Below are 12,994 nucleotides of genomic sequence, written 5' to 3'. Positions count from 1 at the left end.
ACATGGAAAATGTTGAAAAGCAGATTAGGCCTAACATGAATCAGAGGGGGATCAACTGACAAGGTAAAATCTACATTCTTTATTCAATTCTGTCTAGGTAAAGAAAGTCATTCATGCTGTCAAGGATCGTTGTTAAACATGATTATTTTCTCTTTTGTGTAACATTTCTTTAATAACAAGTATGTATGTGTTAAAGCATAAAACAATCTATTGACATACTCATTCTTCTGGGAACTTACATTCGAATACAAATAATAATAATTATAACAAGGAGCTGTTACATAGATATGAAGGGGTTCAGGGGGCATATGGTTAAGCTCTTGGGTGACAAGGGAAAGGTTGGTGATTTGAACCCAGGCAGTCATTCTGCTGGAAGAAGACCTGAGAATCTCCTCTGGTAAAGATTACCGCTTAGTAAACTCTGTGGGGCAGTTCTACACGGTCACATTGGATCAGTGGTGGAATGGACTCGACAACTAACCGTAAGGTCAGAAGTTCAAAGTTCCTAGCTGCTCCACTGGAGGCAGATGGGGTTTTCTACTCCCATAAAGAATTACAGTCTTTGGAATTCATAGGGACTTGACTCAATGGCAGTGAATTTTGTTTTTCTGTTTCTTTTTGGTAATAACAATTTAGATACAAAGATCATGCTACTGTAATTAATATGCCATGCAGTTTAAGAGTTTTTGTTTGTTTCAGGTGTACAAAACTGGATTACTTATAACTTTGGCTTATGGAAAATTTAAATCATGGAATTGGTCAGCTCAATGCCTTTAAGAAAATAAAATGTAATATATTAATAGCTGTGAAGTGACTGCTCAATCTTAAAAAAATGAAGTTGACAATAATTTAATATGGAGCTTTTGTGACACAATGGTTGAGCACTCTCCTGTTAACTAGAAAGAGAATAGTTCGGTAGTTCAAATGCACCAATATCTGTACAGGCACAAAGACAAGGTAATCCGCTCATGTAAAGATTACAGTATAGGAAATGCTGTAAGACTGTTCTACTTTGTCACATAGTGTCACAACGGGTCAGAATAAGTTTGACAACAGATACTGACAAAAAGAATAGCAACTTAATTCTACTTAAATGATCTTCCTTATTTAATCTTTTGCCCACTCCTCCAGGATAACCAATATTCTGCATCTTGTACTGAAGCAGGGAGCTGCTAAGGCAGCTGCATCCTGGTTCTCGGGTCTCTTGTTTGTGATGGTCGCACCAGGATGCAGCTCCCTGCTTCAGCTTGCAAGATTGACATCCTACAAGACATCCCCCAGGAGAAACCACATGGACCTATCCCGATGCAGCCCTGGGTGCTGGAGCAGCCGTGTGGAGACCCCTGCTAGTGCTGAGATGCTTATTCGTTTACTGACTCAGCTTTCCTCCTACAGTCGGCATCATTGCCTCTGTTTCGTGAGGTGGAGGACTTTGTGGACTGGTGTTGGGTTAATAGGTTAATGTTGGACTTGTGGGCTTGGGCAGCATTGGGTTGGGATGTTTTCGTGATGCATGTTTCCTTTACATAAAACTCTCTCTTATACATTGAGTCGCTGTGGGTTTGTTTCTCCAAAGTACCTAGACTAATATATTAAATACACCTTCTGAGCTGACCCCTTGGCCTTGATTTTAACTGGACCAGCAGAACTCCTTGGAAACTGTTATTTTGGTTGTTTCCCATTTTTAAGGCACTCTACTGAGCATAGGAACAATTTTGAGGATGGCGCAGGACCGGGCAGTGTTGAATTCTGTTGTACATAAGGTCACTATAGGCCAGAACTGACTCGATGGTTGGTACCTAACAATGAGTCTAAGACAAGTTTATTACTGAGATAACTTGCCTGCAAGCATCATTGATCACAGAAGCATGGTTTAACATGTTTTGTGTGGACTCCATCAGTGCATGTATAAACTGGAACCCTAATAACAGTACTTTTTAATTTAACCGCATGTTTATTTCTCATCTCATAAATAGGAAATGCTTTTACGTTTTTTAATTACCATCTTATTTATATTTGTGAAGGCATAACCCAGACTAATACACTAGGAGTGCAATTATTGTGAATCATAGGATATGTGTATACTCAACTTCATTTGAAAACCAAGCTCTAATCCTAAGTGATTGAACCTATTCACACGAAATCAGCTATGCTGAATATATTCTGTGAAGTCACATGCTGTCAATGTTGCTGATGTTAGGTGCTCTGGAGTGTTATAGCCATCTTACATGCAGCAAAATGAAACACTGCCTCCAATGGCTGTGCTTGAGGCTCTTGTTGCTACTCTGTCCATTCATTTTTGAGGATCTTGAGGGTTGAGGGTCTTCCTCCTTTTCACCGACTGTCTACGCTTCCAAATCATTGTTTTTGATCACTAATGAAATCATATCTCTTTCCTCTCTATGTGTGTATATATTTAGTTTTTTAAAGATTTCAAGTGAGTTTCCTTTCTTGTGTTATACGTTCCCTTTCCTTATAGGATTGGTTAATTCATGCTTTCTTATTGACTTGTAGACATTAAAAAATATGTATGTATTTGATTTATTAATGTGTTTTTATGATCTGTCATAAATACCTCTTCCTAGTGTTTTTTTTCTCCATTAAGTGGCCTTAACAGAAGTTTTAAATTTTAATATGATGAGGCAAAAATGGAAAAAAAATCATTGCTTTTTGACCAAATTTTGACCAAGTAAAATGAAAATCTTGACAACTTCAATCTTTTCTCTGTTTATCATGATGTTGCCTACTGTTCCAGTTGTGAGGATTTTTGTTTTATTTACAAAGAATATTTACACTATTCTTTGATCTTCGTCAGTAAGTACTTTAAATCTTCACTTTCATCTAGCAAGGTTGTGTCAACTGCATATCACAGGATTTTAATAAACCTCCAATCCTGATGGCACATTCTTTTTCATCTACTCCAACCTGTCTGGTGATTTGCTTGCATACAGAATGCATAAGTATGGTGACAAGATTTGATCTTGACACACCCATTTCCTGATTTTAAAGCGTGCAACATTCCCTTGTGCTGGTCACACAACTGCCTCTTGATCCAGGTAGAAGTTCCAAATAAGCACAATGACGTTCTGGGATTCCCGCTCCTCTCCAAACCCTCATTTGTTATCATTCACATGGCCTTTGCATAGTGAATAAAAGCCCAAGTAAACATCTTTTTGATATTGTCTGCTTTCAGTCAAGATCCATCTGATGTCAGCAATGAAATCCCTCAGGACATGTCCTCTTCCAAATCCAGCATGAGTATCTGGCAGCTCCTTGTGATGGGCTGTTGCAACTGTTTTTGAATTATCATAAGCAACATTTTACTTGGATATGGTATACATGATGTTGTTAGAAAATTTCCTCCTTTGGTTGAGCTGTTTTTCTTTGGAATGGGCACACATATAGATCTCTTTCAGTCCATTGGGCAGGTAGCTAGGTGTCTTTTAAATTTCTTAGCTTCCAGCACTGCATCCATTTTTAGAAACACTTTAATTGATATACTGTCAATTTGTGGAGATTTGTCTTTATACAATGCCTTCAGTCCATATTGCACTTCTTCCTCAATATCATTAGCTCTTGATATGTTAGCTCTTGAATTAGTTTAATGTCAACTAATTCTTTTTAATGAATTGACTATATATCTCTTCTGCCTTTTTTTGATGTTTCCTGTATCATTCTATACTTTGTCAGTAGAATCCGTCAATAGTTCAACTCAAAGTGTTAATTTTTCCTTCAGTTCTTTCAGGTTGGGAAATACTGAGTGTGTCTATCTCTGTTGGTTTTCTAATACAGGTCTTTTCACATTTTTTTATATTGTTTTACTTTACCTTCTCAAGTTGCCTTTTGAAATTTTCTTTTCAACTCTTACTACTTCATCATTTTTTTCTATTCACTTTTGGTATTCTATTCAAGCAAACATTTGCACTTTTGGTAGTCTTTTAAGACAAGTTTCAGAGTCTTTTCTGAATTCACTTCTGTCTCTTGCTTCTCTGGCCTTTTAAGCGACTTTATGCTATCTTCATGTATGATAGCCTTAATAGCATCCCATGACTATTTTGGTCTGTGGTCATTAGTGTTCAGTGGGAAAAATCTGTTCTTCAGTGGGTCTCTAATTTCAGGTGGAATATACTGGTATGATTTTCTAAGAAAATATAGAAGGGAGATGTGTAGTGTGTAAGCTGTAGGATGCATCAAGATTTATTCAGTACAGACTTATTTTGGAAGCACACCAGATGTCTTGTGTCAAACATTTTCTCCTTCACTTTAATGTTGTTGAAACTTTTTAAGTCTCTGTTTGGAATTACTGAAATATTATATAATCCTTTCACTTTGCACCAAAGTATGTCCTTTAAAGCCCTTTAATGTATTTGTGTAATTGGATGAAATATAAGATTAACTGGGAACCAGGTGCTCCAAGATGTAAATGCAATATATCAGCATGAGGCAGGGAACCAGTACACAGGTTTGAGGGGCCAGCCCCAATTCCAACCACATAGACAGCCGCCCCTCCCCCCCAGAAGAATTTACTTCAGGGGACAGTACTGAAAGTACAGCTCAGTGTGATCAGAGCACACAGGAGCAAATGAAGGGGGAGGAAGAGAGCATGGAGCACATCCCTACGCACCAAGCCTTGAGGACGATATCACTGCTCAGAGCAGCCAATGCACAGAGAGGACCATAGGGCCGGCCCCACTATGAGACACGACATCCCTCACTGACCCATAGCCGTACAGGGGACAACTCTGGAGACACAGTGTGGGAATTGCACCCAATCTGATCCCAGCAAAACCGAGGCAAAACACTAAGTCTATTTTTGAGGCCAGGGTGTTGCCTCCCATCAGACTCCATTCCTAAAGGTCAACAAACAGACTTTGAACTATTTACAGGCTTTTCTTTCTCTTTTTTTGGTCATTGTTTTTGTTTTTGTTGTTTTGTTTTGCTGTTTTGTTTTTGTGCATATTATTATCTCTGCAAGATCAGATAGGTTGGATAAACAATTTGGAGAAGAAAACAAAGGGACCGATGATTCCAGGGGGGCCATGGGAGAGGCGGAGGTGGGGGGAAAGGACATGGTGTTAACAAACCCAGGGACAAGGGAACAACGAATGATCCAAAATCAGTGGTGAGGAGGGTGTAAGAGACCTGGTGGGCCTTGATCAAGGGCAATGTAACCGAGAAGAATTACTGAAACCCAAATGAAGGCTGAGCATGATAGTAGGGCAAGAGGAAAGTAAAAGGAAATAGAGGAAAGAACTAGGAGGCAAAGGGCATTTATAGAGATCTAAATACAGACATGTATATATGTAAATATATTTATATATGATGATGGAGAAATAGATCTATGTGCATATATTTATAGGTTTAGAATTAAGGCAGTAGATGGGCATTGGGCCTCTACTCAAGTACTCCCTCAATGCAAGAACACTTTGTTCTATTATCCTGGCACTCCATGATGCTCACCTTCTGGACACGATCACTGAAGACAAAGTGGGTGTATAAGCAAAGGTGGTGGAGAAAGCTGATGGTGCCCAGCTATCAAAAGATATAGCATCTGGATTCTTAAGGGTTTGAAGATAAACAAGCGGCCATCTAGCTGAGAATCAACTAAGCCCACATGGAAGAAGCACACCAGCCTGTGTGATCACGAGCTGTCGATGGGATCAGGTATCAGGCATCAAAGAACAAAGAATCATATCATTGTGAATGAGGGGGAGTGTGGAGTTGGGCCCCAAAGCCCATATGTAGACAAATGGCCATCCTCTTACAGAAGGTCTCGGAGGAGACGAGCCAGTCAGAGTGTAGTGTACAATGATGAAACATACAACTTTCTTGTAGTTCTTTAATGCTTCCTGCCCTCCACTATCATGATCCCAATTTTACCTTACAAATCAGACTATATCAGAGGATGTACACTTGTACAGATAGATACTGGAAACACATGGAATCCAGGACAAATAAACCCTTGAGGATCAATAATGAGAGTGGCGATACTGGGAGGGTGGAGGGAAGGTGGGGTAGAAAGGGGAAGCTGATCACGAGGATCTACATATAACCTCCTCCCTGGGGGATGGAAAACTGAAAAGTGGGCGAAGGGAGATGTGGAGAGTGTAAGACATGACAAAATAATAATAATTTATAAATTATCAAGGTTCATGAAGTAGGGGGGTGGGGAGGGATGGGAAAATGAGGAGCTGATATCAAGGGCTCAAGTAAAAAGCAAATGTTTTGAGAATGATAATGGCAACAAATGTACAAATGTGCTTGACACAATCAATGTATATATGGATTGTGATAAGAGTTGTACAAGCCCCCAATAAAACGACTTAAAAAAAGATTAACTGGGAGATAAACCTAGCTAATGACTAAGGAAAGTTCCATAACCAAATTTAGAAAATCATTTTAATTAATCATTTTTAAAATCTAAAATGAATTAAATTGAGGGGTTTTACCTTAGCTATTCAAAGTATTGTGCTTATATTCATGATATTTTTAATATCTGACTATGTCTTAGTATCTAGCAATAACAGATGGATCTTGGCTGAGTGTAAAGAGTCAGAGAGATATTTACTTGTGTTTTATTGACTGTACTAAGGCCTTCACCATGTGAATCATAATAAGCGATGGCCAGCTTGAGAAGAATGCAGTTCCAGAACGTTCACTTTTGCTCGTGAGGAACCTACATGCGGATTAAAAGATGTGTGAACAGAACCAGGGGACACTGCATGGTTTAAAACCAGAAAAGGTGTGTGTCAGGGTGGTATCCACTCACCATATTTATTCAATCTGCATGCTGAACAAATAATCAGAGACGCTGGACTATATGAATAGGAATGAGGCATCAGGACTGGAGGAAGACTTATGTAAAAACCTGTGATATGCAGATGGCACAATCTTGTTTGCTGAAATGAGGAGGACTTGAACCACTTGTTGATGAATATAAAGGATTGCAGCCTTTATGGATTTTGACTCAATGTAAAGAAGATTAAAATCCTTACACTGGATCAATAGATAGCATCATAATAAATGGAGAAGAGGTTGAAGTTATCAAGGAATTTGTCTTGCTTGGATCCACAATCAATGCTCATGGAAGCAACACCCAAGAGATCAAAAGACATATTGTGTTAGATAAATCTGGTGCACAGAGCCTCTTTAGAGTATTGAGAAGCAAGGATGTTCCTTTGAGGATGAAGGTGCACCTGACCCAAGCCATGGTATTTTCAATGACCTCATCTGCAGGTGAGAGTTGGACAATGAATTAGGAAGACAGAAAAAAACGTCAATGCATTTGAATTATGGTGCAGCTGAAGAATATGGAAAATACCATGGACTGCCCAAAGAAGAATCACATGTGTGCTGGCAGAAGTACACCAAGAATGATCTTTAGAGGACATGTTGTCAGGAGAGACTAGTACCTAGAGAAGGACTTCATGCTTGGTGAGGGAGAGGGGTAACAAAAACCAGGAACATTCTCAACAAGATGGATTGACACAATGGCTGCAACAATGACTCAAACATAAGCATGATTGTGAGGATGAAGCGGCAGTGTTTCATTCTCTTGTACACAGGGTTGCTATGGATTGGAACTGGCTTGATGGCACCTAACAATAAAAACAACATTCAAAGTGAGATACGAATACCTGTTTGATAGTCACCACCACCAATTTCAGAGAATTATCTCATTTAATATACTGCATAATATATTTTTCATTTATTACAATCATTCCAAATCATTCTTTGATCTTATGACAACTTGCAACTAAAGTTAGCTATAATAACTAAAATGGAAAATATTGTTACAGTATCGGTCTTAATTATCTGTTGTTGCTAAAACAGAGAAACCATAAGAAGATGGCATTAATCGGTGAGATCCAATGTGGAAACTCCACTGGGTGAACTGGACTCTACTCCAGACAAACTTGTAACCTAAAGACTTAAGTTGGAAAATCTATGGGGTCTAAGAAAGTGGAAGACAGCTGAACCAAGACTGTTGATCTGTTGGTAGGTGGACAAACATGCTACATCTTGCTATATCAAGGTGTTAGGTGCTGTATTACGTATGTATTATTACCTCAAACCGGTGACTGACATTCTCAGTGATTATTATTGTAAATTTTCCTTGACAACCCACCTTGCTTGTGTAAATAGCATCCAGCCATGAAAGGATTGATGCTATTCAAGTGAATAATTCATGGACTTAGATCACATTGGCCCTATAGCCCTCTCTCAACAGGGTTTTAAATAATTAGTACCAGGGCTTTATCCAAGACAATATTGACAGAAGATTGTTATGCCCCAGGGGGAATGATCAGTAGGACTCTCTACCATAAATTCACTGGAGGTTTTGAAAGGGAGTCAAAGACAGATTAAGAACAAAACAAAACAAAAACATAGATCCAGGAATGGATTTTGGGCTGTCACTAAAGCCTAGCTCCAATTTAAGAACAATTAGTTCTTATATCATGGCCCTACTCAATACCATTAGGAAGGGAACACAGAAGATAAGGGTGTTATAGCAAAACATGGCAAAACTTAAATGGTCCCTGGCGATCAGATAAAAATAGCATCTGGGGTCTTAAAGGTCTGTCTCCAAACAAGAAGCTATCTAAGTGAGATGTCAACTAAGTTCACATGGAAGAAGCACAGCATCATCAGTCACTAAAGGATTGTAAATCGTATAATCCAAAGTCACAGGAGGGTACAGTATCCGAGCCTAAACTGTGAGACTCTGGTTTGCAGAAGGCTATCAATAACAGGGGAGCCCAAGATACATTTGTGGGAACTACATAGGAAATAAACCTCCGATGATCTCCCTCCATTCATAATTGAGGGAGGGGAGGAAAGTGGTTACTACACAGAGTGCGTGGGAGAGATGAGTCTAGAAGGTCAAAGACATAAATCTGACGTGAACAGTTAAGACTTTGTCAGTTGATCCCCCTCTGATGCACGCTGGACCTGATCTGGTTTTCAACATATTCTGTATTTTTTTGTTTGTTTGCTTATTATATTGGGTTATTTCAGATGTGTCACATCATTGGGGGTCACCATCTTAAATGTGTGTTATATGTTTTTTGGCAAGTAGAAGAAGGGTTTTTTTGGGGGTGGTGGAATGGGGTATAGTGGTGGTGGTGGGGCTGGTAAAAGGGAGCTGATGTCAAGGAGTCCAGGAAGGAAAAGGACGTTTGGAAACTGATTGTGGTAGCAATTGTACAAAACTGCTTAATGTTATTGAACTATTGAATGAGATGATATATGTACTAAGTCCCAATTAAAAAGATGGCATTAATAAACAGAAACATAATTTCTATGTTTAGGAGGCTGCTATTAGGTGTCCTCTAGTCCATTTGGTCCCATAATGACCCCGTGCACAGCAGAATGAACACTGCCTGGTCTTGTGCCGTCCTCGTAATTGTTCCTATGCATACATCCATTGTTGTAGCCACCATGTCAATCCATCTTGGTGAGAGCCTTCCTCTCTTTCGCCGCTTCTCTACTTAACCAAGCATGATGTCCTACTCTAAAAAGTACACAGAACATAGGCTCTGTGTCAGGATGTGACAAAATTAACAGAAAAATAGAGGATAATTACATCAGATCACATCATGGGAATGATTACATCATTATATAACTGCCAAACTGCATAATTACACAACTGTCAAACTCCTAGAGATCATGTCCCAGCCAAATTGACACATTTTGATAGTGTCTCTGTACATATATTCTGAAGTGATGCTATGCATCGTGAATATCCTGACAAAGAGCCTGTATTTTGTGTACTTTTTAGTTACCCTTGGTGGTATAATGTTGACTTGTATAATTAGATACAACTTCTAGTATAGGCACTGTTTCAGTTATTTTCTATAATGACCTATGGACAGACTCTAGGTGTTACATTCATTTTATAAGAAGAGAAAACGGAGTTGTATGGTTCAGCCATATCACCAAGGAGCTGAGGTGAGATTCCAGAAGTCTCATGTTAGATTTGAGTAACCATACACAACAGCACTTCCACATGAGACTCCTTGGCTTGGAAAATTTAATTCATTGTAGCTAAGAATTTGTCAGTTCGTGTCTCAAGGAAACTCAGAAATATTGGGAAGTTATAGGAGTGTTGAGTCATTAAGAGATAGAATCAGTTTAGACCATAGACCAGGAGCTTTGACCTGGGAGCTTACTAGAAATTTAAAATCTCAGGCTTTACCCTATGGATTTTGATAAAATCCATCAAGACATTATAAGCATAGTAAAGTTTGAGAAGCACTGACCCAAATTACTCATTATTTGCAACTTGATACTGGAACATGGCTCTGAGCTCAGAATGCATATTTGGGTAAGTTTTGATAACATTCCTGATGGTTTCAAGTGATAGTGATAGTGGTGTTAAGGGAAGGTCATATCTAGAGAGAAGCTTTTAGTACTAAATAGATATGTGGGAAAACAACATTTTGACCCCTAGTAGTACCTACTGCTCTTAGGTAGCTGGAAGTTTGATTTAAAATATTTCTTTTAAAATGATTACCTTTGGAAGTTGAGAAGTACATTTATTAAAATGTCACATTTTAGCTGAGTGTCTGCCAGCAGTATAGGATGCTTCTAGGCAATCCATGACTATAGATAGCCACGAGAGCTTCAGGGAAGAAGTATTTGACCTCCCTGAGTGTTCCCTGCCAGCTTTGTTGCCATGGAAGTTCTTTAAGAACCAGGGTGGCAGAGTCATACCTGGAGAGCAGGTGTTCTCGGAGCTGACTGCCTATTGCTGTCATCTATGATGCCCTTGTTTTATTTGTTTTTGACCTTAAATATAAGCTACTTCTTAGACTTCATCTTCCCTTCACTACTAAGGGGACCTTATGGTGCAGGGGGAATTTAGTGTAGGGCTGCTAACTGAAAGGTTGACAGTTTGAATCCATCAGCTACACTGTGGGAGAAAGATGAGGCAGTCAGCTTTAAGAAAGATGTTCAGCCTTGGCAATCCCATGGGGCAATTCTACTCTGTCCTGTTGTTTCACCATAAGTCAGCATCCACTGTATGACAGCAGGGTCATTAGGTTTGCTTTTGGCTTTTTAGACCCCTCACTTACATTTGGTGCCAATGCCTCTCTTGGTGTAACTTCCTCTGGAATTGTTGCCATCTGTCTTAATTATCTAATGCTATTATTACAGACATACCACAAGTAGGTGGCTTTAACAAACTTAATTTTTACAGTTTAGGAGGCTGGGAGTTTAAATTCAGTGTGTTGGCACTAAGGAAATTATTATCTCTGCCTGCTCTGGGAGGAAAGTTCTTGTCTCTCATGACGTCATGTGGCTGGGGTGTAGTACGCATGCCCAGCTTGACCTGCACCTGCACCTGCACCTAGGGGACTTTGGTCTGATCATGCCCAGCTTGATCATCCCCACAGGTGTCTAACATGTCTAATTTCTTTTAAACCCCTTTATGGTGACATAGCCAGCTATGTTTGTTCCTCAGCTGTCTTCCAGGGTTCTGGTATACATCTTCTCCCATCTCTGTTTTTGTTTTTCAAAAGAGGTGGACTTAAGGCACACTATATACTAATAGTGCTCATCAACATGGAAAAGAAAACCAATTCCCCAATGGAATGCTACCATGGGTGTAGGGGTTAGAATTTTCAACTCCCCCTCCCCTTTTTTAGTACATCATCTTTAGTACAAAATTAGATTTGGCACATTTTCTTTTTCTTGTTTTGGAACTTCAGTAAATCAAGGCTGTCATTGATAAAGGATAATATATCTCTATCTTGGAGCTTTCCCAAGCAATAAGGTTTTCCCTTTAGACCTCTTGTTTGGCACTGAGCGTAGTCCTAGTTGATTCAAAGGATCACAGGAGAAGGCTTTCTTAGTCCTTTCAAGTACCTTCTGATGCCAATCCACTGTGTGGAATAATTGAAAATGTCCTCACAAAGGTGTTTCATCTGTGAGAAGCTGAGACCAGAAAATATTTCGTCATTATTTAATAGATTCTGGGATATTTATTGGATGTGGGTGATACTAAGTGAAGATAGTGTTATTCTAATATTAAGAGATGTGTAATTTTCATCTATGAGCAGGAAGCATGAAACCAAGAGATGTAACCTCAACCCAAAATAAGAGTCTCTTAAAATAAACAAAAGAGGCATTTGAATTGTGGTGCTGGCAAAGAATATTAAAAGTACCACCGACTGACAAAAGAACAAATAAATCTGTCTTGGAAGAGGTAGAAGTTAGGAATATTAGGGATAAATACTTACACTAAACAAAAATTATCTGGGTATGCCACCATACAGGAGTTTAAAAGAAATCAGACACGTTAGACACCTGTGGGGGCAATCAAGCTGGGCATGATTAGACCAAAGACCCCTAGGTGCAGGTGCAGGTGCAGGTGTAGGTCAAGTTGGGCATGCGTACTACACCCCACCACATGACGTCACATGTGTGCCTGAACGCAGCCACTAAGAAAGGCCAACATCCTCAACACCGCCCACCCCCTAGTGGCGATAGGTGGGGATAAATAGCAGAGACCTAGGAGAGGCCTCCACCTTTCAGGTCGGAGGGCAGGATTTCTCCCTTGGGCTGCCTGCAGCCAGGAGCCCTCTCAGGGTTTGCACTCTCTCTTCTTCCCTTTTGTCCCAGTTCTCCTTCCACGGGCTTTGCATGCTCCCCTGAAGTGGCTATTTTCAGTCCCGAACTCTCCCTCGTCCCCATCATGCAGCCTTGCATGCCTTCCACAGGTCGTGGTGCACCATTTTAGACTGTACTACCCCAAACTTCCCTTTCCCTCATCAAAGTTACTTAGATTTACAAAAGTGCTTCTGCCCCATGAATTCTTTCAGCATTGAGAAGCAAGACCTGGGGAAATCCAGCCCAGAAAAGGCAGAATGCTCCTTTTAAGTATGTATGGCAAACTTCATCTCATGAATTTTTTTCTTCTTCTTTTTTTAAAATCGTTTTATTAGGGGCTCATAGGACTCTTATCACAATCCATACATACATCAATTGT

This window comes from Echinops telfairi, unplaced genomic scaffold (assembly GCF_000313985.2).
Source record: "Echinops telfairi isolate 266 unplaced genomic scaffold, ASM31398v2 ScPeMD7_7469;HRSCAF=8507_1, whole genome shotgun sequence".
Taxonomy (NCBI): domain Eukaryota; kingdom Metazoa; phylum Chordata; class Mammalia; order Afrosoricida; family Tenrecidae; genus Echinops; species Echinops telfairi.
Note: the sequence above shows the minus strand (reverse complement) of the source record.